Raw genomic sequence first — 24,740 nt, 5'->3', positions numbered from 1 at the left:
TTGGTATGAGTGGAGGTGTGTCCCGTGGTGTTTTGCATGTTGTGATTAGTTGCAAGCAGGGGAGATGTGTTGTGTGCAGTGCCTAGCGTGTGCAGTGTGTTAATGTAAAGGGGGGGAGATGTGTTGTATATGTCTTGCCTGGGTGAGCAGGAATGTTGTGATGTCATGTGGAGTGTTGATGTCTGAGTGTTGGAATGTGTGAGTGAAGTTTCCAGCCCTGGTCAGTTGGTGAACCCCCTGCCTGAGTGATGGGCTGCCAGTGTTAATGTCCTTCAATGTCCTTTATGTAACTTAAATGACTGCCTGTAAAGATACTTGAGAAGCTGTTAATAAACCTGGCAAGTCAACCATAAGAAGGTATGTGAGTCACTTTGTAACAGGCCCCAGGTTCCCTTGTGGGCGGTGTCTGTTTCCCCCTTATTTCTACCATTATTTGCTGTAATTCCGCTACATTCTCACATAGTTTTGACAATTTTTTGGTACCTTTTTTTGGCGCTTTCGGATACTTTTCTCCTTTTTAATGGTGCAGAAACCTCCTCTTGGCTGGGTGGGCTGGTAATTCCTTCCCTGGGTAGGCCGTACATGTTTTCTCTAACCCATGCCCATCAGTAGTGCTCTGCCGCTTCAATGGCTGCTAACAATTGTGGTGATTGGCTTCTGCACCGGTGTTGAGGGTGCCCGTGTTTTCCGTTTGGGCCCCATGGTCTTCTATGCCTGTTATAGGAAAAGGAAAAGGTTTTATCAAGGAGTTAAGATGTTGCTATCGGCGAGCTCTTTGAGCCTGTTCTATTTGTTGCCCGTGCTGGGTAACTGTTGGCTGGTGCCTTCTTGACAGGGTTCAAAGAAAAATTGTCTCCTAGTGTCCACTTTGTGCTGTGTTTATTTTCAAAATGGGCAGCCCCCAGGCTTGTTTCACTAGTATTTAACTAATTGGTTTCGCTGTGAGGGCGCCCGTGCAATATTGTAGAAATTATTTTAAATCTGCCGTGCTACCAAGCTGGCTGAGACTCTGCCCGAGTTTAAAACTGGCTTGTGTTATCATGCCCCGCTTGCCTTATAACGTGGGGGCTCCGGTCCACTGTAAAAAATTGTATCTCTTCCGGACACAAATGTCTATTTTTCCTCCCTCGTAGCACCAGTGCGGTGGCTCACCTGTAAGTTGTTGAATCGCCCGCCGTCCGCGCTGGGGTGCTCAGGTGCCTCTCTCGCCTTCGTTCGCACTGGCTTGGGATGATTCCGCAGCTCACGTCTTTGTTTGTTTTGTTTTGGACACGCTCTCTGCTCGCTTTTTCCTCTATGCCGAGATGTTGAGATTGACGCCGTCCGCGCTGGCTGTTTGGTTGCCTCTTCTTCCTTCGTTAAGGCTGCAATGCAATTGCTTTGAACAGTACAATGTTCAGGAAAGAAAAAAGATGCTGTGATGTACAGCGAACTTCAAGAATTGCTAAAGAAGCAAGAAGATTTGGAAGACACTGAGTAAACAGTGAACCTCCTGTTTGCTTGGGTCTGCGTTCAGGGTCCACAAACAGATTGTGTTTACTCTGAGCATGCTGCTCATATTTATAGGACCGAGGGAGGCCCTAGGTCTTTGTTGAGTATGTGGTGGGGGCTGCTGTTGTCACAGCCCCCGGCCGGATAGCCGACTGTCTGGCCCCCTGATGGGGGCAGATCTTTTGAACCTGGGCCCTGCCTGACGGTTGTTTTCCTTATGGTGCTTAGCACCTTGCTGTTTGGAGGAAGGTTGCGATGACTGTTCGCACCTTACCCTTCCGTGGCTTTGTGCTGCCGAGACTGCATGTCTCCGTAGCTGGGGGGAGGAGAGGAGCAGGCACAGGGAGGTTGGGGCTGCCCCTCTCCCAGCTGCCGATGGTAACAGCAGTTACCCTGCCTCGCTTGTGGGATGCTCATACAGCATTGCCCATAACCAAAGTTCTTCTTCTGCTGAAATAAAGACTTCCGCTTCCTCAGAACAGCATGAATGTTTTTCTCAGGCACGATGCCCTTTAACCACTTCCATTTATCCAATAACACTTGCTACAGTTAAAAAAGAAATACAACTTCTAGAATATTAATGGAACAAAAGTCTTGGTTAACAGTGATTATTTGTCTAGTCATGTTACAATCACAATATTGGTCAGTACGACTCCTCAGTTCCGTAGCTTCTACTTCAACAAAGTCACTTCTACCACAAAGTACCATGAGGACGTTTTCCTTGGCCCCATAGCATTCCACTTCATTTGAACTACTGAAGTCCTACATCCACTGACAACCCCAAAATACCACCACAGCTTCAGTACTTTGGGCCTCATTACGAGAACGATGGCAGCCATGGAGCTATTAGCTCCATGGCTGCCACCGTTCCAGGCTCCATTACCGGGTTCCTGCAATGGGGACTTACCGGGTTACTCCGAGATAGGAGGACCCGGTAAGTCCTCCATGCAGGAACCCTTCCCCATTCCCATTTGAGCCCCCATAGGGCTCAATGGGAATGGGGAGGGAGGTAATAATGGGCAGATTACATCTGGCCCGTTATTGCTTCCCTCTTCCCCTCGCGGGTCCCAGAAAGCACGCCTGGTTTTACCAGGCGTGCGATCCGGGTCCCGCGATAGGAAGCTTGTAATCGGCGCTCCCGGATTGAAGGGGGCCGGTACAGCACCAGGGTCGTAATGAGGCCCTTTGTCTTTTAAAGAAAGGTTTGGCAAGATTCACTTTAAGGCACTGCAACACCTCATAATAGGCAAGGCAATCTTCCTCAGAATATCTCTTCTAAAGGGGCAGTCTCTTTGCCTCTCTTGTCTGTCTACAACCAATGCAACTTCAGTATTGTATATAAGCAGCAAGGTGTCCCTTCTCCAACTTTGCCTTCACCTCTTTGCCACTGTTAGCCACGTAATTTTCAGAAGCCTTGGTCCCACTCTTTTGGTTTCAGGTAGTACTTACACACTTGTATTCTAGGAAAGTGTGATCTTCTATTGGGCTTACAATAATTGTAGAACAGTTTTAGGCTTTGAGAAAGGCTGCTTTCAATCTCAATATGAGAATACTCTTGGCCTGAGCAATGCTTGCCTCTCTCCAACTGCAGATGTAGAATTCAAACACTTGACTTCTTTTAGGAGCAATGATTGTTTGTTTCAATAAAGCGATAAAGTTCACTCTTTACTTTGAAAACAAAATTAGGCACACGCAACCACTTCTTCATGAAGTTTAAAGGCTTTCAGTGTTTAACAATGGTGTTTTACAACGTTCGTTCGGCTTAATGAGAGACACCCGACCAGCAAAGTTCACTCTTGACTTGGGAAACAAAATCTGGTACACGACACAACATTTTCATGAGTTTAAGGGCTTAACAATGTCTTTCGGTAGCATTTGCTTTCACGCGAATAAAAGAGACATTTCCATTCACACGCGAGTGCTACTTTCCATTGTTCCCTTGTTAGAAAATGCAACAAACACTTCAGCTCACTTCGGCTTCCATGCGAGTGAAAGATCTGACTGTACACTGTTGCCGGCAGGCCCCCACACAGAAGCAGAATGCCAGATTTCACCCACCAATCTCTGTGATCCCCGTTCCTCGGCCGATAGACCTCCACAACCTAGGCCATCACCTTCACTATCTCTGGCTCCACAGGGACCCACACCCTTCCTCGCTCAGGTGCCTCCGATCCGGCCTCTCGATCAAGGAGCCCCGCTCGCATCTGAGACCTGTGATTCACCCATTGTTCCTCGGTTCGGTCTCCGACACGTTTCCTGCACAGCAACCATGGCAATCAGGCTCACATGGGGTAAAGACAGACTCTCTGCACATCTCCGCTAGACAGCCTCTGCACTTCAGAGTTTGGGGGAACAGGACCCTCTCAGAACAAGCAGGTGAAATCTGCTGCATCCACATTCTGGTGTCCCTCTGCTTTCTGCATCTGGTACCACTGTCACAGTTCCAGTTCCTTCCTCTCCTTCCTATTGCCTGTACCTGAGGGGGCCTTTTATGCCTCCCAAGATCCTTCAGGTGTGGGCTGATAGGCTAAATTGCCTGACTACTACTACAACAAGCCTCATCAGCCCTCTTCCTCGTCCCAGTACTTGTGGGATTATGGGACATGTAGTCCCCAACAACAATATTAGTGCTTTTAGGCCCTAGCTTGGATTTAACGGTAGATGTATTCCCCTTACAATTATTTAAAGGTGGTTCATTAGAATGTGTTATTAGAGAGGAAGAAATCTGATTTAAGACATTTTTCTAGATCCTTTTACATTTCACCTTTGGGAGTAAGGAGGGTGTTTATCCTGAAATATGTTTCCATTGTTAAGGCTTGCTCAGATTTCATGGTACTTGTGTCAGGAACACAGGTTTTATATGTAGGTCAGGGACATTACAATGACGATACACCATTAGCTGTTTTGGAAACCTGGAAAGGTTTTACTTGTCAAAAAGACAAATACTCTGTCTCATCCCACTGAATCTCCTCATCACCCTGGGCCTGGTCTCCTCCCAGGTGATCCTCCCACAGTACACCACCCCCAAGGTCAGGATCAGGAAGTGTCTGCCTTTCCCTGGTCACCTGGGAGGAGACTTTAGGCAGGGCTTCAGTGAGGGATCTATAGGATTCTTCACACTGCCCAGAGTGAGTGGCTGCTGCCCACCTGCACTTCGTTGGGAGTGCCTGTTGACTCACCATTGCCTGTGCTCCTGTGTCTGGCCCTGTGACTACCTCATCTGCTGTGTCAGTCTCCCACCTCTCCAATGCACCCCCACCGCTCCACAGGCCATTTCCAGAACCAGTTTTCCCACCCACACCTGCCTTATGGGTTGCCATGACTGGGCCAACTTCATCTTCACCAAGCAGCAGCCCCATGGCAGCAAGGCAGAGGGCTGCCAAATTCACCTCCAAAGATGTTGACATTCAGCTGGTGGATCTGGTCCGGGAGAACTATGATGCCCTCTTCAACCCAGGAATGCAGCAGGGGATTTAAGGACGCACGCATATCTAGGTGAACATCACAGCTGCCATCAAGACAGAGGGATTGGCAGTCTGTTGCCTGAAGAGCGTGCACAAGTGGTGGGAGGACCAAAAGTCCAAGATCCATTCAAAGGCATCAGCAGCCCTGGAGGTCGGTGCTGCCGTGGAGGTGCACATGCGGGCTGCTACAAGTTTTCCATCAAACAATATGCAGGTCCTGGAGAGGTTGCACCTTGAACTAAATCCCCAAATCTGTGATTGGCAATGGTGACTGGATGCTGCTGTTGAGTAGCCCTGTGGTGCTCTACTCTACAGTGCATGTGTGTTGTGCATGGCCCTGCATGATTTAAGTTACTCACCTTCTGCATGCAGCATGCGTGTTTCAGTGATCCACAGTGGCATGCATCCCCCAGAAAATCCTCACCATGTGTGATGTCAAACATCTGTTGATAGGACATGCGCTGGTATGTGCATTGTTTGTAGTTTACAGTTGCACCATAGTGCACATGCAATGTCAGTTGATGGTTAGAAGTGATTGGACAGTTAGGCTACCGGATTATGATGTTGTGCCCATGTGAGGGGCATGCATGATGGACATATTTTTGTGTGGTCCATTACAAAGTGTAGCCATCCACCCTCAATGTCTGGAGGTGACACGTGTGTATGGATGTTGGTGATTGTCATGTTGGAGCCTTGACCTTTCAGGGGCATTGTGTGATCTGTCATCCTGCTGCATTTGAAGTCTGAGTTGACATGTGATCATGCCATATGTATGTGCTTGGGGCTACAGCATGCTCACTTGTGCCTCTGCTATTTGTGTATGTATGTGTTGCATGCTTAAAGGTCATACTGTCAGGGAGGCATGTTTATTGCAATAATTGTATGGACAGATGCCCAAGCAGGTGTTTGCATGGCCATGCTGTGCGTAGAAGGAAAACAATGGACCTATGTATGGATGAGGCTAGAGACAAACAAAATTCAGGATCGCAAAAACTCTTTTCGCAATAAAACAGTGTTTTATTTATATACAATGTTGGAGTTCTTGGTTCAAAAATATACAATTCATTAACATAAATTCAATAACATCCCGCTCTCCCCATTCATACCTTCATTCATCCGCAAGATATAATCTCTTCTCTCTTTCCAAAAAATGTGAGACCTCAGTCATCACAAATGAACATAAGACATTCCCGTCAGTATTGATATTGTTCTTTTTGTATCGGATGCAGCAGTGCCCACCTTTTGGGATGCCTCGACCCAGACCAGCATCCCCATGCCAGCCAATGTGTCCATCTAGGATGATGTGCTGCTCCTGCCGACTGGTCTCACAAGGCACACAGCAGTCATCTGTGATCATGTACAGGCTACTCATAGTATGCTTGTTCATCATCACAATGATCTGTGCCGCTTCATGGCCTTGCTGGAAACAGGAATTTTTCTTGGGTGGGCTCTGTGGGCTGTTTTCTGTTGTGACACCCTCCTCCACTTCCTCCTCTGTGCACTAGTAATACTTCAGGGTGCCCTCCAGGCCACATTCCAGCATGGCCCCCTGTGCACCAGTCCCACCACTGCTGCTCTGTGTGGTGGAGCTAACATCCCTGCCCGAGGTGGGAGTCCCTTCAACGTTGGTTGAGGTGGCCACTGTGTCTACTGAGGCACCGACAGTGGAGGGTCAGCAGGCACCTCAGAGCAGTGCCGGTGTTGTACGCCCCTGAGGACAGTCATCAGGTCGGAGGGCGTATCTACACACCCTGCACTCTGCACGGCACAGGCAGTGGAGGGTCAGCAGGCATCTAGGAGCAGTGCAGGTTCCCTACACCCGACAACAGTCATCAGGTTGGAGGGTGTACCTACACAGCTTGAACTCTGCACGGCAGAAGCAAGTGGCAACCATCAGGAGGCAGACTGCCACAGGGCAAACCACCCCGAGGATGCTTGTGGCACATTTTAGGCAGGAGGACCATAGGCGGTCCATATAGGCTTTGTTGTCTGTGTTCAGACGCTGCCAGAGGCAGCTGGTGGCAGAGAGGCAGCGGGCAAGGGGGGGTTTGGAGATGATGGCCAGGGCTGAGATGGTGCTGCTGAAAATGCAGAGGTGGACCGCAATTCTGGAGGCATATTGCAGGTCAGCAGAGTAGGCGGAGCAACAGGTGGTGGCCCCCCAAAACAAGCCTTCCAGGCAACAACATATGCCCGCCTGAGGGAGGAGGATGTTGCCTGCGCCTCAGCCCTGGTTGAAAGGTTGTCAGAGATTAGAGAGGACTAGTCTTCTGCCTTTGCAAATAGTTAGTTAGGATTAGGCTTCATTTGTGAGTTTTTTTTTCTTCCCCTGTTTTTCATGTTTCATTCCACACTTTGTGCAGTCTATTGGTCTGTCTACGCATTTGATTTTTTTTTACTTTTCTGCCAGTGCATCTGTTTATTGTTGGTCATGTGTATTGTGGCCTTACTGTGTGCATCATGTTGATGCTGTTATGTTTGCTGGTGGAGGGGTGCACATGTGCCTAACATGTGGGGGTGTGGCCATCAGACAGGTTAAGGGTGCACTGGATGATTTTCATATGCCATTCCATGTGCAGGGGCACTGCGTGTTTGGCGTCAATGTTTCAGTGTGGTTGGCATGGACACTTCAGTTGTGTAAGCACATATGGGTATGGTTGTGGTAATGTGTGGATGTCGTGTGATGGTTTTTGTTGACTCTCATTGGGGATGGATTGCCACCTGTTCATGTGTATTTCCATGCGTTCCACGTGTTTACTTTGTGTGTAGGATCTGGTTTGCTCTGTATTGCCTCTGCTACTGGAGGTGGTGTTTATTGTGCATTGATTTCATTCCAGGTCCACTGTTGTTCATGTGTCCCCTTTGTGCATGCTTGGGATTGTGCATGTGCCCACACTCTATTCACTGTTGTGCTTATTGGGCATTGTGGATGCTGCGGTGGGAAGTGGACTCGCTTTGGAAGGGTGGCCTGGAGACATCACTTGTGAATTTGGCATTTCTGCTGTGTCACTGTCATGATGCCCGTTCCCGGGGAGCCGGTTCAAGCCCTGCGTCCCCGAAAGCGGACATCCAGTCCCCAAGAAAGGACCCAGCAACCCCTATAGGGGCCCTTTGGACAGTGTCCTGGCGCCTATGGCGCCAGGCTCATAAAAGACATCAGTCCTGGCGCCATAGGCGCCAGGCTCATTATGGAAGTGCTTGGGTGCACTTACCTGATGCAGACCATGCTGCAGGATCTCGGCCTCCTTGAGGTCTGAAAGGAACTACTTTACCTGTGGGACTAATTTACCATCCGGGCGTGGTCGGGGAAGGATACATACCTGATTGGAGGAAGGATACATACCTGGAACTTCTTTCCAAGGCTATTTAAACCCCACCCGAACAGCCACACGTGCTTCGCGTTGTTCTGCATCTAGCAGCTGGACGCTCACCGTGTCTGCTCCTGCATCCTGACTTCTGCCACACCTGCCAGCATCCTGGATCACCTGCAAAGGAAGAGAAGAAGAGAACAGAAGAAGGAAAAGTCCTTACCTGCTAAATCCGCATCCCAGAGACATCTCGCCAACAATCCTGAAAAGGAAGACTTTTATTTAAAAGCTCATCGCGTCGATCGCTGCAGCGCCGCATTCCACTCACCTTTACAGGGCGCCTCCATGTTCAGCAGCGATCATCCGGATTCGCAGTCACGCCCCAGCGCCTAGGGAGAAAAAGACCAGAACAAAAGGTGAGAGAGAGAAGGGAATAAGGAAAGCTAAATCTCCATGTTAAGACTTACCTGTTGATTCATTCCCTCTTCATTTCGGGTCTGCGCCGCATCCTGGCATTTCCGGACCCCGGCCCCTAAGGGGAAAGAGAGACATCAGCGTTAATGAGCGAATGAAAAGACATTACCAAAAAACGCTCATTAAAGACTTACCTGATTTCTACAAGGATTTCACCTCTCATCTCGGGTCGCTGCCTGTTCCCCGGCATTCCGTACCCCGGCCCCTATGGGGAAAAAGACACTAGCATTATTACATTAATGCATGGACACACGGGGAACCTCTTATCAAAAAACTTACCTGGAAGCCAAGCAAGTTTGGTTCTCACCAATCCGAAAATCCAGTGATGTAACTGGATACCATCAGAAGCAGGATGGAGAGCTCGTCCTTCCAGACCCTAAGGTGAGACGCTACGAGGAATCACAGAAGGGTTTCGAGGAGGGTGAGAGGGGAAAGTGGGAGGCTGATTGCATTACCCCGCAGACAGTTAATCCCCTATTTTCGCCTACAGAAGGATACTTCTGCGAGCCAGACAAGCCAGATTTGGGGGCCCGGTCCAGTCTGTCTTCCGAACCCTGCGCATCACCTTAGAAGAGGTCACAGCAGCACGAACCAGGCCAGCGCCTCCGTGGGAGTCAGGTGAGCGTTACAGAATGCGAAGCCTTCCTACAAATTCCCACCCAGGCGCTATGGAAAGTTCTGAGACTGATCAGTTGGCCCAATTGCTGGGGGAATTACGGGCCGAAGTACATGCCGCTCGTCAAGAGACTAATGCCCTCAGGAGGGAATTAATAATATCAAAGGAAAGAACTGATGACCTGGCCAGACAGCTTTTGCAAGGTCAAGCTGGGCAAACTCCTCTACCCGGTTCCGGAGGGAACCCCGCTCCTGTGGTTTCCAGTAACCCTGTGCAGATAAATCTACCTGGAAACATGCCGCTGGCCCCACCCGAACGCTTTTCTGGGGACCCCAAACGATTCGCCGTATTCATGAATCAGTGTCGTTTGCACTTCCTATGCAGACCTGGGGCCTTCCCTAATGATCAGACCAAGGTAGCCTTTGTATTGTCATATCTCAGCGGCTGCGCTGCCGATTGGTCGGTTCCACTGGTTACTCAAGATGACCCGATTCTCTGTGATTTTCAAAGGTTTCAAGCAAGCATGGAAAGGTTATTTGCTCGACACTCTCAGGGGCAGGTTCTGGATGACGAACTTCTATCCCTGCGACAGGGCAATCAGGACCTCCTATCCTATATTGCAACCTTTAATAGACTAATTGTGGAAACGGGATGGCCAGAGGATAAAAGAGTCACATTGTTTTATCGAGGCCTACGCGGAGAACTTAAAGATGTCTTGGCCCAAGTTGTAAATCCGCCCCAAGAATGCAGAGTACATAGACTTAGTGGTCCAATTGGATCACAGACTTCAAAACAGAAAAGCAGATCGGTCCAGGTTTGAGACCCGGGTGTTGGTCAAGACCCATGCTAATCCCAAGGGAGTTGATGTCTCTTAGCCTATGCAAATTGGAGGGGTTAAAGGACCCTTAACTCAAAAGGAACGTGAAAGGAGGCGGCAGTTAAAATTATGTCTTTATTGTGGGAATTCTGGACACTTTCTACGAGATTGCCCGGCAAAACTGCCCCGAAAGGCGGTAGGAGCCGCTGATAAAAACCATGAAGATTCTTTTTCGGGAAACGACTCCGCCCGACAAGTGTAGGGGTCCGCTTGCCGAGCTTGAAAACTAACTCTCAGACGTCGCATTTCATTGTGCCAATGGTTTTCGTAGATCCAGAACAGCCTAAGCGGTTGCATGCAATAAAGGCATACATCGATAGTGGGGCTATTGGAAACTATGTGGATCGTGAATTGGTCTCTAGGATTAACCTCCCTCTCCGTCCTAAAACCAGCAAAGATGTCATCACCACAGTCAATGGAACTGAAATTGCCTCTGGACCGGTAACACATTCCACTACTGAGGTGACTCTTATTGGTCCCGACGGCCATCGGGAGGGTGTTGTGTTTGATGTAATCAAGGCTCCACAGTTTCAGGTTATTCTTGGAATCCCTTGGTTAGAGACACATAATCCTCGAATTGATTGGCGAGCTAAGAGAATAACCTTCCCGGATTGTACACAAACCTGCTACCCAGAAAACCTGAAGATTAATCTAGCATCTGTAACCTCTGCCTCCATGCAACTACCTCCGGAATACCAAGACTTTCAGGACGTCTTCCAAAAGGAACAGGCCAACACGTTACCTCCTCACAGATTGTACGATTGCCAAATCGATCTGGTGCCCGGTGCACAACCCCCTTGTAGCAGGATTTATGCCCTTACCGAACCTGAGAATCTGCATTTGAGACAATATTTGGATCAATACCTAGCTAATGGTTTTATTCGCCCGTCAAAGTCCCCGGCATCCTCGGCTTTGTTCTTCGTGCCCAAAAAAGAAGGCGACCTTAGAACTTGTATCGATTACCGCGCATTGAACTAGATAACGGTTAAAAACTGTTATCCTCTGCCTCTGATCCCTGAACTCCTTGACCAGGTGAAGGACGCTTGCATATACACCAAGTTAAATCTCCGGGGGGCTTATCATCTGGTACGAGTTAAAGAAGGCGACGAATGGAAAACTGCCTTCCGTACTAAATACGGATTATTCGAGTACCGGGTGATGCCTTTCGGATTGTGTAACGCGCCGGCTGCCTTCCAATACTTCATGAATTATGTCCTTCGGGAACTCATCGATGTTTGTGTTGTCGTATATATCGATGACATTCTGGTGTACTCCTCTTCGGAATCTGATCACAGAAAACACGTCAGGGCAGTACTTGAAAAACTACGCCAACACAAACTATTTGCTAAATTGGAGAAATGTGTTTTCCATACCACAGAAGTCGAGTTTCTAGGTTTCATCTTGACACCCAAAGGAGTCCGAATGGACTCAAGAAAAGTGGATGCCATCCTCAAATGGCCATCACATAGCTCTGTAAAAGGGGTTCAAAGCATGCTCGGCTTTGCCAATTTCTATCGCAGGTTTATCCCGGAATTTTCACGCGTGGTACAACCCATTACTGCACTCTTGAGGAAAAATAAACGTTTTAAATGGTCTGAAGAAGCCGAGCAGGCCTTTCAGGATTTAAAAGCTAAGTTTACCTCCGCACCTATATTGAAACACCCGCGTCCAGATCTCCCTTATGTAGTCGAGACTGATGCATCCAGCCTAGCCATGGGAGCTGTCCTGTCCCAAAAAGATCCCGAAACCAACCAACTGCATCCCGTAGCATTTTGGTCCAGAAAATTCTCGGCACCCGAGGTTAATTATGCAATCACGGACAAAGAAGTGTTAGCCATTAAGTCCGCTTTTAAAGCCTGGCGGCATTATCTGCTTGGCGCTTGACATACCATCACAGTGATCACTGATCACCGGAATTTACAGTATTTGAAAACCGCCAAGGCTCAGTCATCACGGCAGCTCCGATGGGCTTTGTTTTTCGCTGAATTTGATTTCGTGATTACCTTTCGACCTGGCTGCAAGAATGGCAAAGCAGACGCCTTATCCCGAATTGGAATGGGAGAATCTGATACAAACTCAGAACCAGTACCAATAATTCCCGAACAGAGGATTCTAGGCATGACTTCGTTACAGACGCTTGAAGACATTCAAGCCAGAGTGAAACAACTCCTGGACCCTACAACCTTACAGGATTGGATACAAATGGATCAGACTTTACCATAGATAATGGTTTACCTTATTTCCAAGGACGCTTATTCCTGCCACATAAGGAATTACACAAACTAGTTATTTCCGGTTATCATGATGCATTAATAGAGGGACACCCCGGTATTGCCAAGACAGAGGAAAAGGTGAAACGACAATTTTGGTGGCCCTCTTGGCGAAAAGATGTTCAATCTTTTGTGATGTCCTGTGGTGTTTGCGCCCAAAATAAAAGTCAAAAGAAAAGACCAGCCGGTCTCCTTCAACCTCTAGAGATACCGCCAGCACCCTGGCACACCCTATCAATGGATTTTATTACGGATCTGCCTCCTTGTTCGAGGTACAATACTATTCTGGTAATTGTGGATTTGTTTTCCAAAATGGCCCACTTTATTCCTTTGAAAGGTTTGCCTTCAGCTTCTGTCCTAGCCAAAGAATTCCTCAAAAATATTGTTCGGCTACATGGATTCCCATCTATACTAATCTCTGACCGGGGAAGCCAATTCATTTCCCACTTCTGGCGCAAATGTTGTCAAATGGCGCAGATCGACGTAAGATTATCGACCAGTCACCACCCTCAGACCGATGGTCAGACCGAGAGGACAAATCAGACCCTTGAGCAATACTTACGGTGTATGTTACAGCAAGCTGAAAGCAACTGGAAAGACATTCTTTGGATAGCCGAATACGCATATAATAATTCGGTACACTCTGGAACTGGCCACAGTCCTTTTTATACTTTGTTTGGGCATCACCCTCGAACCTCAAACCTTGACTCACCTCAGAACCTCGGAATGCCTGCAGTTGAACATCTGCATTCTACAATCACCCAAGCCTTCAAAGAGGCAACTACGCATTTACAACAAGCCAAGAGAAAATACAAGGAGAATGCTGATCTACATCGGAGTGAAGTACCTCTGTATCAGATTGGGGATCAAGTGTGGTTAGCTACCAGACATTTACCACTCAAAGGGCCTCGAACTTTTAACCCAAAATATTTGGGACCTTATTCTATTACGGCAATAATTAACCCAATGGCTGTTAAACTTGATTTACCAGCTAGTATGCGAATTCACCCTGTTTTTCATGTGTCACTTCTGAAACCAGTGATATCCGGAACCCGACTACTCAAACCTCCAGAACCTATTCTAATAGATGGGGAGCCCGAATTCGAAGTGAAGAACATTTTAGACTCAAAAATGTTTAGGTCAAAACTGTTCTACCTAATTGATTGGAAGGGGTACTGACCTCAAGAGAGGTCGTGGGAACCCAGCAACCATGTGCATGCACCTCGATTAGTCAGGAAATTCCACCGATTCTTCCCAGACAAACCAAAACCCCCAGAGGGAACAACCTTGGGAGGGGCCATGGGGGGGAGTGCTGTCATGATGCCCGCTCCCGGGGAGCCGGTTCAAGCCCTGCGTCCCCGAAAGCGGACATCCAGTCCCCAAGGAAGGACCCAGCAACCCCATATAGGGGCCCTTTGGACAGTGTCCTGGTGCCTATGGCACCAGGCTCATAAAAGACATCAGTCCTGGCGCCATAGGCGCCAGGTTCATTATGGAAGTGCTTGGGTGCACTTACCTGATGCAGACCATGCTGCAGGATCTCGGCCTCCTTGAGGCCTGAAAGGAACTACTTTACCTGTGGGACTAATTTACCATCCGGGCGTGGTCGGGGAAGGATACATAACTGATTGGAGGAAGGATACATACCTGGAACTTCTTCCAAGGCTATTTAAACCCCACCCGAACAGCCACACGTGCTTCGCGTTGTTCTGCATCTAGCAGCTGGATGCTCACCGTGTCTGCTCCTGCATCCTGACTTCTGCCACGCCTGCCAGCATCCTGGATCACCTGCAAAGGAAGAGAAGAAGAGAACAGAAGAAGGAAAAGTCCTTACCTGCTAAAACCCGCATTCCGGAGACATCTCGCCGACAATCCTGAAAAGGAAGACTTTTATTTAAAAGCTCATCGCGTCGATCGCTGCAGCGCCGCATTTTACTGACCTTTACAGGGCGCCTCCATGTTCAGCAGCGATCATCCGGATTCGCAGTCACGCCCCAGCGCCTAGGGAGAAAAAGACCAGAACAAAAGGGGAGAGAGAGAAGGGAATTAGGAAAGCTAAATCTCCATGTTAAGACTTACCTGTTGATTCATTCCCTCTTCATTTCGGGTCCGCGCCGCATCCTGGCATTTCCAGACCCCGGCCCCTAATGGGAAAAAGAGACATCAGCGTTAATGAGCGAATGAAAAGACATTACCAAAAAACGCTCATTAAAGACTTACCTGGTTTCTACAAGGATTTCACCTCTCATCTCGGGTCGGTGCCTGTTCCCCGGCATTCCGTACCCCGGCCCCTATGGGGAAAAAGACACTAGCATTAGTACATTAATGCATGGACACAAGGGGAACCTCTTATCAAAAAACTTACCTGGAAGCCAAGCAAGTCTGGTTCTCACCAATCCGAAAATCCAGTGAAGTAACTGGATACCAACGCGCCCCTGCATCAGAAGCAGGATGGAGAGCTCGTCCTTCCAGACCCTAAGGTGAGACGCTACGAGGAATCACAGAAGGGTTTCGAGGAGGGTGAGAGGGGAAAGTGGGAGGCTGATTGCATTACCCCGCAGACAGTTAATCCCCTTTTTTCGCCTACAGAAGGATACTTCTGCGAGCCAGACAAGCCAGATTTGGGGGCCCGGTCCAGTCCGTCTTCCGAACCCTGCGCATCACCTTAGAAGAGGTCACAGCAGCACGAACCAGGCCAGCGCCTCCGTGGGAGTCAGGTGAGCGTTACAGTCACTCCCATGGCCATGGCATGGTCACCCACCTACCCACATCTGCAGTCACGCACTGCCTGCTCTCTGTGCCACTGGAATGCAGATGGATCCCATGATTGCTGTTTCTGTGTGGCGGAACACATTTCCTGTCTCACTGAGTCACACACTCTCTGACTGGTTTCCCATCGGCTGTCATGTTTACATCCCTGAAAGGGACTTTGGCACCCCTACCACCGAGGCTTCTTTTGCACAGGCTGTAATGCATCCAGTCATTCTCCATGGATGTGCACAATCTATGAGTCTGTGTACGTCTGTCCTCCACAGGCATTCACTTGCTGTGCTTTGAGGACTTCGCAATTACACATGGGCAATATGCACATGCCACTTTGCATTGGATTCACATGTCAAATGTACATGGTGTGGTCAGTGTGCTGTCCAGTTGAAGTGCTGCAGATTCAGGTCTGACAGAGAATGACAGGAGAGGCTCCTGTCCTGGATTCAACCACAGTGCTACCAGTTGATCGTGTTAGTGGTGGACATGTGACAGGTCTGCTTCATGGTGGAAGCAGACCACAGAGGTTGATGTAAATTGCAGCTCCACATTGGATTGGTAGAGTGGCAGACTGTCAGGGTGCTGCTTGGGGTAGTGGCGCAGGTGAGGGGTCTAGGGTGATCTCAGGACCTGAAGGGGCTGTTTGGGGGTAGTGGCAGAGGTGTGGGGGATAGTGGGTGGTGTCGGGACATGAGGGGACTGCCTGGGGGTAGTGGTTGGTGTGAAGGGAGATGGTGGATGGTGTCAAGCCTTCTGGGGGCTGCTTGGGGGTAGTGGCAGAGGTGAGAGGGCTGGTGAGTGGTATCAGGACTTGACATGGCTGCCTGGAGGTAGTGGTGGAGGTCAGGGATGTGTGGGGACGAGGGTTTACTATCAAAGGGCTGCCTGGGGAAGAGACTTACAGGGGACCACATACAGTTTCACTGGAGTGCAGATGTTACTTACTGGGGACCGTGTGCAGTTTTGCTGGGGTGCAGCTGTTAATTACGGGGTACCGCACACATTTTTGCTAGGGTATAGCCTTGACTTACGAGGTACGTGCACAGTTTTGCAGGGGTGCAGCTGTTACATATGGGTACCGTGCGCATTTCCGCATGGGTGCAGCCGTAATTTAGGGGGAATATGCACAGTTTTTCAGGGGTGTGGCTGTTACTTACGGGGTAACACGCGCATTTTGCTGGGGTAAAGCCTTCACTTACGGGGGACTGCATGCAGTTTCGCCGGGGTGCAGGATGGTGGGTCAGAGGTGGACGCAAAAGGTTTGCAGAACAGTTGGTCTTTGGCAATGGTTTTGGTTTGCGTTAGGGCATGCTGTGGGCTCAGTTTTCTTTGTGCGTCGGGTTACTTTGAGCTTTCAATTCCATTAATACGCAGTACGTGCAAAGGGATTTTTGCGCGCAGTTGCACACAAAGTGATTGTACACACAGAATACTTTGCGGGGGATCTTTGCACTTATTCTTTAAATCGGGCCCAAAGTATTATTTAACAGTACTAAAGGGCTTTACATTTTTTTGTGTGATTGTATGCCTCTCACTAGCATTGTGTTCTTATGGTGCAGAAGTGGTGCATCATTTGCCCGCTAGGGGGCAATCAAACTTTGGTTTGAGGAGGAAGGTGGTAGTGTGGAAGATAAAGAAAGGCAGAAGAGGATAAACATGCACACTGGACAGAAACATATCAGGAAACAATGGGAATGTGGTGAAAGGGGGCTTTGTTTGTGGAAGTATGAATGCATGATTAGCCAAGTAGGTGGGTCAGGCAAAGCACTGATCAGGAAAGAGGCAATTAAGCCCTGATCTGGACGTTTGAGCATTATTGGCCAATGGCATGTTGCAGTATATCGCTGAAAGGAACCAGTTCGAGTCAGTGCATGGATGTGTGAGGGACTCAAGATTTGCCAGAGTGACCCTAGAAGTATGCATGCTTACCCAAATGGCGCTAATGAAATGCCCATCCTATAATAGGGAAGAGGATCTGAAGTTGCCAAGCCTGCTGACCTTTTGTCAGGACCAGGGGCTTGCCACACATAGGTGAATCCATGGACACAAGAGGAGAGAGGAAATTGCGATATAAAGGCACGAGCTCTCACCTGCAAGGTCCAAATCTGCGAGCTCCCTGTAAAGGGAGGCGTATTAAGAGATACATGTGGATGAGGACATCGTATCCTATGTTGAATTAATGATGTAACTCATGGCACCATTTAACCTGTAAATGGCTTTCATGACGTTGCATCCATAAGACATGCTCACAGCCCCATAACAAATCACATTGTTGTCTCACCCCTGGCATATGCCAAGATATTCACTAAACTAATCACTGTGTCAGTATTTTCATCTTTCCAGCCTAGCACATGCATGCAATCCACCTGCAAGCACATGTAAAACTCAGCCAGCTGCACTCATACACTCACAGTCAGATATACCCTCAAATACAAACTCATAAAAATTCACTGACACCAGCACACCAATTCAAAATATACAAACTCACGCACACACACATGCACACGTTGCATAACATTCAAAACACGCACTCAAATAGTTAAACTGTTTTTTTTTAGTGATGGGTCTTTCCAGTTTATCGGGGGCAATATAATAAATATATTAAGCAGACACAAGCATTAAAAACACAAGTGGTGGCATTCCTGGCCATGTATACAAAGCCCAACACAGCTACACATAGACAGTGTGCCGAAATACGAAGCAAATGCTCGATTACACAAAAGCATCTGATGGCTTGCCCAGGAGTGTACATAACAAATCAGAGAATGCTGTGTGAATAAGTCAACAAATACATCTCAGGATATACCTGTGTAGGGAAGTCAGAAGTGCATTGCTATAAAAGAAGCACGGCATAGCTAAATCTGTAAAATGTCAGGAGAGATAATACACCATTAAAGGAGTACAAACAAGGAAATGCTGCTACTCAGAGGCATAGGCAGGGTACAGCATGAGCGGGCAAGGCCCCCCCAAAATCTTGAATAGCCCTCTCAGCAACACTGTGTGGGCATTTACAGATATTAAATTCACTGCGGTGGGCCCAACTACAGACCCCACTTGTTACACAATCCTGGCCACGACTCTGCTGCTAATGTTATGACACAAAGGGGGTCATTACAAGGTAGGGGGTAACCATGACGCTATTAGCAGCATGGCTACCCCCTTACCGAGTACCGGCTCCGGGTTCCTTCAATGAGGAATTACCAGGCCTTTCCAACCTTGGAGGGCCCGATAATTCCTCATTCAAGAAAACCACCCTCATTCCCATTCGAGCCCCCATAGGGCTCAATGGAATGGGGAGGGTTGTTAGCACCCTGGTCTGCTCGCGGGACCCACTAAGGACGCCTGGTTTTACCAGGCAGCCTTAGCGGGTCCCGCAAGCAGAACTCGTAATAAGGCAGTAAGGGGTTGATGGCTCAGGCACCTTTACCAGTGCCATTAACCCCTTACCGCCTACCTCGGAATGACCCCCAAAGAGTTAACGCTGCACTAAATCAGACATGCCAGGGGTTTTAAAAAAAACTACAGACTCCTAAAGCTAGTGGGAGCCTCAGGTGGGTTTGGGAAGCTTGCTGAACTTGGACTGCAACCAAGAAAAGTAACACTTATACAGAAAGGCCTGGGGAGGAATGATCTTTGGAGGCAAGGATTAAACAAACTAATATAAAGCCACACCACACTGAATTTGCCCAATCTTGTCTGATCTCGGAAGCTAAGCAGTGTCGGGTCTAGTTAGTACCTGGATGGGGGACCGCCTGGGAATACCAGGTGCTATAGGCTAAAAATTAAATTAAAAATATAAAGCCTGATAAATAAACTGTACAAATATTTGTGTTTGTATACTAGGCTCACTTTGGTGTGACACACCAGTCCCGCATACCCATTTATACAATCCTACCCCACAGTTCTGGGCAAAAAGGAGAGTGTGGTTTTCAGAATTCGAAACATATGTAAAAAATATAACTTCAACTGTGGTGATATTCAGCTTTATCCTGGAAACCACTACAATGAGATTGTTGCTGAAACCAAACCGCCAGCAAAGTGAATTCACCTGTTTGTATGAATCTCACTATTATCAGGCCACAGAAGCACTTGGTTTCATTCTATAGAGGTATTGTACTCTAAAAAATACTAAACATTATACATTCTCCTTCTATACATTCTTTGATCTCAGAAACACAATTTTACTACAATGCTTCTGCTTTTTGGCCAGTCTATGCATATTCATGTGGAAACATTTCAAACCACTTTTCAGAATACTCATTTTTCTACTCTATCAAGATATGTATAGTACAGAGAGAGTTACTTGAACAAATAACATTTAGTGAACATTTACAAACAACCAGCTGCCCTGTGCATGTGAGAGTAGTGATTGTATTGTCTATGTGCTGGCCATTCGAAAGTTGACAATGGCCAACTTGCATTAGTCTCCTTTAGGTTTGAATTCAAAGTAATATTTACAGGGATCAGTTTACTCTGTTCTGAATACATGTATGTGCAATCTTCTCAGAATATGAGGGTGTTACTTTGAATACAGCTATATATTAATTTGCTTGTATGCTTAGGTGTGTGTGTGTTTTTGAATACAGCTGTATGCAGATTTAAATTCACTTGTGTGTGCACACTGTTTCCAATTTATGTGTGTGTCCTCTGATCTATGTATGCCTGCATAGCTTTTAGTGTGTCTGCAGGTAGTTTTTAGCCTGCATGTGTTTTTGGGCTGTAGTTGTAATCTTCTTCAGTTAGATGTGTAATGTTAAGAACAACTTTCTTTACACATTACACACATTGCTTTTAAGGCTAAGGGGCTCAAGGGGTTTCAAAACTCTGCATAATTCTTATTTAATAGAATGAATTCCTTATAGCCATTTTTGTTGCACAAACATCTGACTTATCTAGTCCTTCCCCCGGCTGCATTAACGCACACTATCACTCTATGGCAATATTTTGTAATGCCACTATGGTCTAAAATTATTCTAGACCGGCTTAAGCTACTTATTATATTTTAAATTGTACTTAATTTTACAAAGGCAGTTCTGCATTAAAGTGGCAACACAATGCATTCAAATGTAGTTTCCCAATACAAAATACATTGGGCTTCCAAGAAGAACCTACCTTTGTGTCCCATGTAACTGGGAGCACATAGGGCATTGAAAATATCTCAAATTGCGTTCCTGCAAGTTCCCTGCCCCTTATCTTCCCAGGTTCACCCTGTTTAATCTATATGGACAGTTTGTGGTCGATTTTGGTTAAATTTACCTTCTGAAATGTGACTTTTGATTCTGGCGAACCAGCTGGTGAATGAGTGAGTCTGGAATCATTCCTTCAGAAAACCCTCTTTTCAGGTGGCTATCTGGAAACCAATTTCAAAACATAGGGCCTCATTCCGAGTATGGAGGTAGTCATGGCGCTATTTGCGCCATGACTACCTCCCATACCGGGTCCGGGTCTGACCTGGTTCAAAGGGGACTTACCGTTCCGACCCTGGAGGGACCGGTAAGTCCCCATTGAAAAATCCATTCCCCATTCCCATTTGAGCCCCCACCCATAGGGCTCAATGGGATTGGGGAAGTAGGCCCAGTGTCTTTTTACTATGTACAGAATTCTATAACCTTTCCCTTAACCTGAGCTAAAGGAGTGTTAATGGGAGGACTGGACTTTGATAAATGATGACAGCCCTTTGAAGTTGAGAGCCCAAATTTATCAGTGATGTCTGGCAGTGGGTTTATTTGTTTAATCATTGGAACCGGCATAAACAGACCACCAAGGCCTTAGTATGTATTTGTATATGTATTTATTTAGGTTTCACCAAAGCACTTTACCTAGTGTCAAAACAACTACAACAAAATGGCAGTAGGTGCACAATAAGTGAATCAGTCAGATACGAGGGATCCGAGAGACAAGAAAGAAAGTATGATTTTAGGCGGTAAGAAAGATGTGGTAGGTAGAGCGAATAGTGAGAGGAAGGTTGTTCGAATGAAGAGGGACTAGTAGAGGAAATGAGCGGTAACAGGTGGCAGCACAGGGGGGTTTGGGGCAGTTAGACGAATACTAGACTGAGAAGGAGGGGCCGAGCAGATTAATAGAAGGAGAGTAGGGAAGAGAGGTAAGAGAGTGCCAGACCCTTTAAAAACAATAGATAGAAAACCCAGATTCAAAGGGTAGAATAGATATCAACATTAGAGGGGCAGAAATAGAAGCACAGGGAAAGAGAATGCAAATAGCAGAATTGTAACTAGATCAGAAAGCAGTAAGGTGCAATGCAGGAAGAGCAGTTAGGAGGGCTGAACTCTAGACGATCCAGGAAACAAGGCAGAAATAAGAAGTTTGGAGGCGTGAAAGGAAAGAAAAGGATGAGCATGATGAATTTTGAAGAGAAGGTGACAACAGTTACACGCAGAAAGATAACTATGAGAGGAAAAAGAGAGGGAAGATTCAAAGATTGCACCAAAATTAGGAGCAGAAGTTGAAAAGGAAAGAGAAGCAGAAGGAAAGGCTGCAATAGGACTCATATTTTAAATCACTTTCATCTACAGCCACCTGATGGTTAACAGGTGGCTGGCCCTCAGCTATCTAAATTATTTAAAGCAATCAGCAACCTTCTGCCCTTGCCTGCAAGACTGATCCCAAGCTCTACCACTGACGACTGATACAAGCTGCAAGGCTGAACCCCTCAAAACCTCCAATGAAGTTTCGAAAAGTTTGCCTTGTCCAAACATGGAGATAATCAGGTGCTCTAGAGTTTAGCCCCCCCCCCATCCTATCAGAGACCTGACCTGCCTTTCTTGGATTAAAGCTATTGCGTTTTATTTGGTATTTCGGATTTATTTTTTGGAGTTCTGTTGTCTGTTAATATCAAGGCCTATCTCTGTTTTTAATTTAGTGTTGCAAATGCCTCTCTCCAATGGTTTTCCCTTTCACGCAGCATTGGCCCACCTCTATGAAAAATATATTTTCATTTCAAGATTAACCGTGACAGTTTTTGCAAATGTCTCTCTCTCAACTTGTGTTTCCTTAACTGACACTATCCTTGTCATGTTCTCTAGCTAGTCGGTCTTTCTATTAAAGACCCTTCTGAAATATCTTGTTTTCTTCGCACTGCGAACTATTCAGGGCAATTTTGCGGTGAACCGAGCACTTGTCCTAACCACCTGACTTATCCTTTTCTTAGCCGTAGCATCTCTGAAAAATACAGCCGCCCGTCTCCCTCTCAGTGTCCACCAGATTGCACAAATGCTGAGATACGTTTGGGCCTTTTATGTCATCGGAAACAATTTACCCAAACATCTTAAAAGAAGTCAATGTCATGTGAACTTCATCACAATTCAGGCTATTTAGAGTTTCTCCCACTATTTGCCAGAACATCAGCATTTTTTATTTTTTACTGCGATTAAAGTTTTATTTTATTTAACACCAACACCTTCACATGCGTGTACAAAAGTAATACAAACATAACATATCGACAATTTAAGCAAACATTGTTAAGCATTCTATACATGTTGGGAATCATTAAGGGTCTGAAAGTTGAAGAGAAAAAGAAGAAGCAAAAATAAATAAATAAATGTAAAAAAATTAAAACTTACGAAGAAGTATCAATATCATACCCCTTATCCATCAGACAAGATATTATTGTAAGAACAGCAACGTAGCCAGATCATTAGCGATACATTTCAGGAGACATTCAGAAGAAACATATTTCATGAGGCAAAAAGAAAAAGATTAAAAAAACGATGTCGTTTAACCCTAACACTCCAGGAAAAGGCCATAGAGATCATTACATTTGCCAGATTCTCCTCTGTATTTAAAAATCGCCTTCTCATACATGGACACAATCAGCAGTTTCTCCACCCAATCGTCAAATAAAACAACACTTTTTTACTCACACACCTGAGAAGGGTATGTACACGCAGAACATGAGAGGCAGCTTGCACAGGCATGTAAGACTAAGCTTTCAGTGCATTTTATTTTTATGACATCAGCTGTCAAAACACTAAGGCTTACCATAAGCCCTGTCAGAGAAAGGGCAATAGTGGTCCACCTGATAGTAAGCAGTGCTACCACCTGGTGAAATGTTACCACATATTACAGAAGTATTTTGGTAGTGGCTAGTCTGGTTCTGTGCTTCTTGTTTCGCTGATGTTGAAAACCTAAGGGGAATTACAAATCTGGCATTGCAAGGTAGAAATCTATCCATTTTTGCACCAGCTAGGAGCTTCACTACAATTGGTCGGATTTCGAGGGTGACATAGTCTAGTCTTGCTGTGACCAGCAGCATGTGGGGAAATGCAAATGTGGACTGCACTTTGAGGCAGAGCTCAATGCAGTTATTCAGCAGTGAGGATTTCCGGCCAACATGGGCTGCTGCTCAGCTATCAACCACACTGCCTGATAGACGTGCAGGGCTGCCAGGCAGCAACCCTTTTCATCATCGCACAGCGGTGCTGACCCACTCAGTGTCCACCCCTAAGAGTGTACCGACACCGTCGCTCAGGCATAGAGTATTTTCAAAGGAGAGAACATCAAACAATGATTGTGAAAATGTGTTTAAATATAGATGCAAATAGTAATTTGGGATACAAAAAGCGAAAATGCAAATACCATTTTTTCCCCAAAAACTATACCTGTTTCACAAAAATCTGCAATAAAAAACAATGCTGTGAAATGTTTGTGTTTTCAAAGCAGATGGTTTTGCTTGGTTAGTATTGGATGTGATGTTAGTATTTTAGCTCAATTTGAGGACAGTTTAGAAATTCAATAACATCTGCAGCATTGTTCCTGCACTCTACTGAATGTCCAAGGGCACTTTGCCATCTCCCAATATGGGGCCACTGATGTAAGGATGGACAAAAGCGGGGACTGGTACCCGTAAAGAGCAAGTAAACGATCTGCCACAGAGGGGTGCAGAGTGCAAGACCTTTCTCAGAATACTGATCTCATCCTCAAAAAGTATCTATCAAATTGATGGCATTAGCCAGTGATGTCATCTTTCCTCCAAAAGATGTTCACAAAAACAGTGACACAAAAAGAATGCAGAAATGTAAAAATAGTGACACATACTGTTGTGTTACGGCACATAATGTCATTCTATATTCTGTTTTAAAAAAGAATATCGTGGCCAAGGGGCGGTGGGGTAGGACAAGGAGGAGAGGGCCGGGGCAGAGTGGGTGCACCCCTGAATGGGTTAGTAGATCAACTGCATTCCTTCCTTTCTGTTTCTTCTGCCATGAAATCATAACACAAGTTAAAGCATCACTTCACAGTTTAAAGCACAATGCTGCACACTTTTAAAGCAGCATGCTTCTGTGATCATAAATCTCTCTTCCTAGGGGCAGAAGTGGTGCCATTCTTATCCCGCTTGTATAAGCAGCACTGCTTAGGTAATCACTGTATGACATTTCGCTGTTCTTTTCACTTACGACCTTAAAAGAATAACTAATTTAATGAAGCCCAATGTTTAAAAAAAACCTAATATCACATAGG

General features: G+C 46.6%; 1 protein-coding gene and 1 pseudogene across 3 annotated transcripts in view; both read left to right on the top strand.

The window, feature by feature from the left end:
- Positions 1-24,740, top strand: part of GRM1 (glutamate metabotropic receptor 1) — a 2,116,184-nt gene that overhangs the window by 1,668,977 nt on the left and 422,467 nt on the right. The window lies entirely within an intron of this gene.
- LOC138459524 (5S ribosomal RNA) lies at positions 18,922-19,040 on the top strand (annotated as a pseudogene).

Source organism: Ambystoma mexicanum, chromosome 4p (genome assembly GCF_040938575.1).
Source record: "Ambystoma mexicanum isolate Mex_15411 chromosome 4p, UKY_AmexF1_1, whole genome shotgun sequence".
Taxonomy (NCBI): domain Eukaryota; kingdom Metazoa; phylum Chordata; class Amphibia; order Caudata; family Ambystomatidae; genus Ambystoma; species Ambystoma mexicanum.
This window is presented reverse-complemented; position numbering and strand designations above follow the sequence as displayed.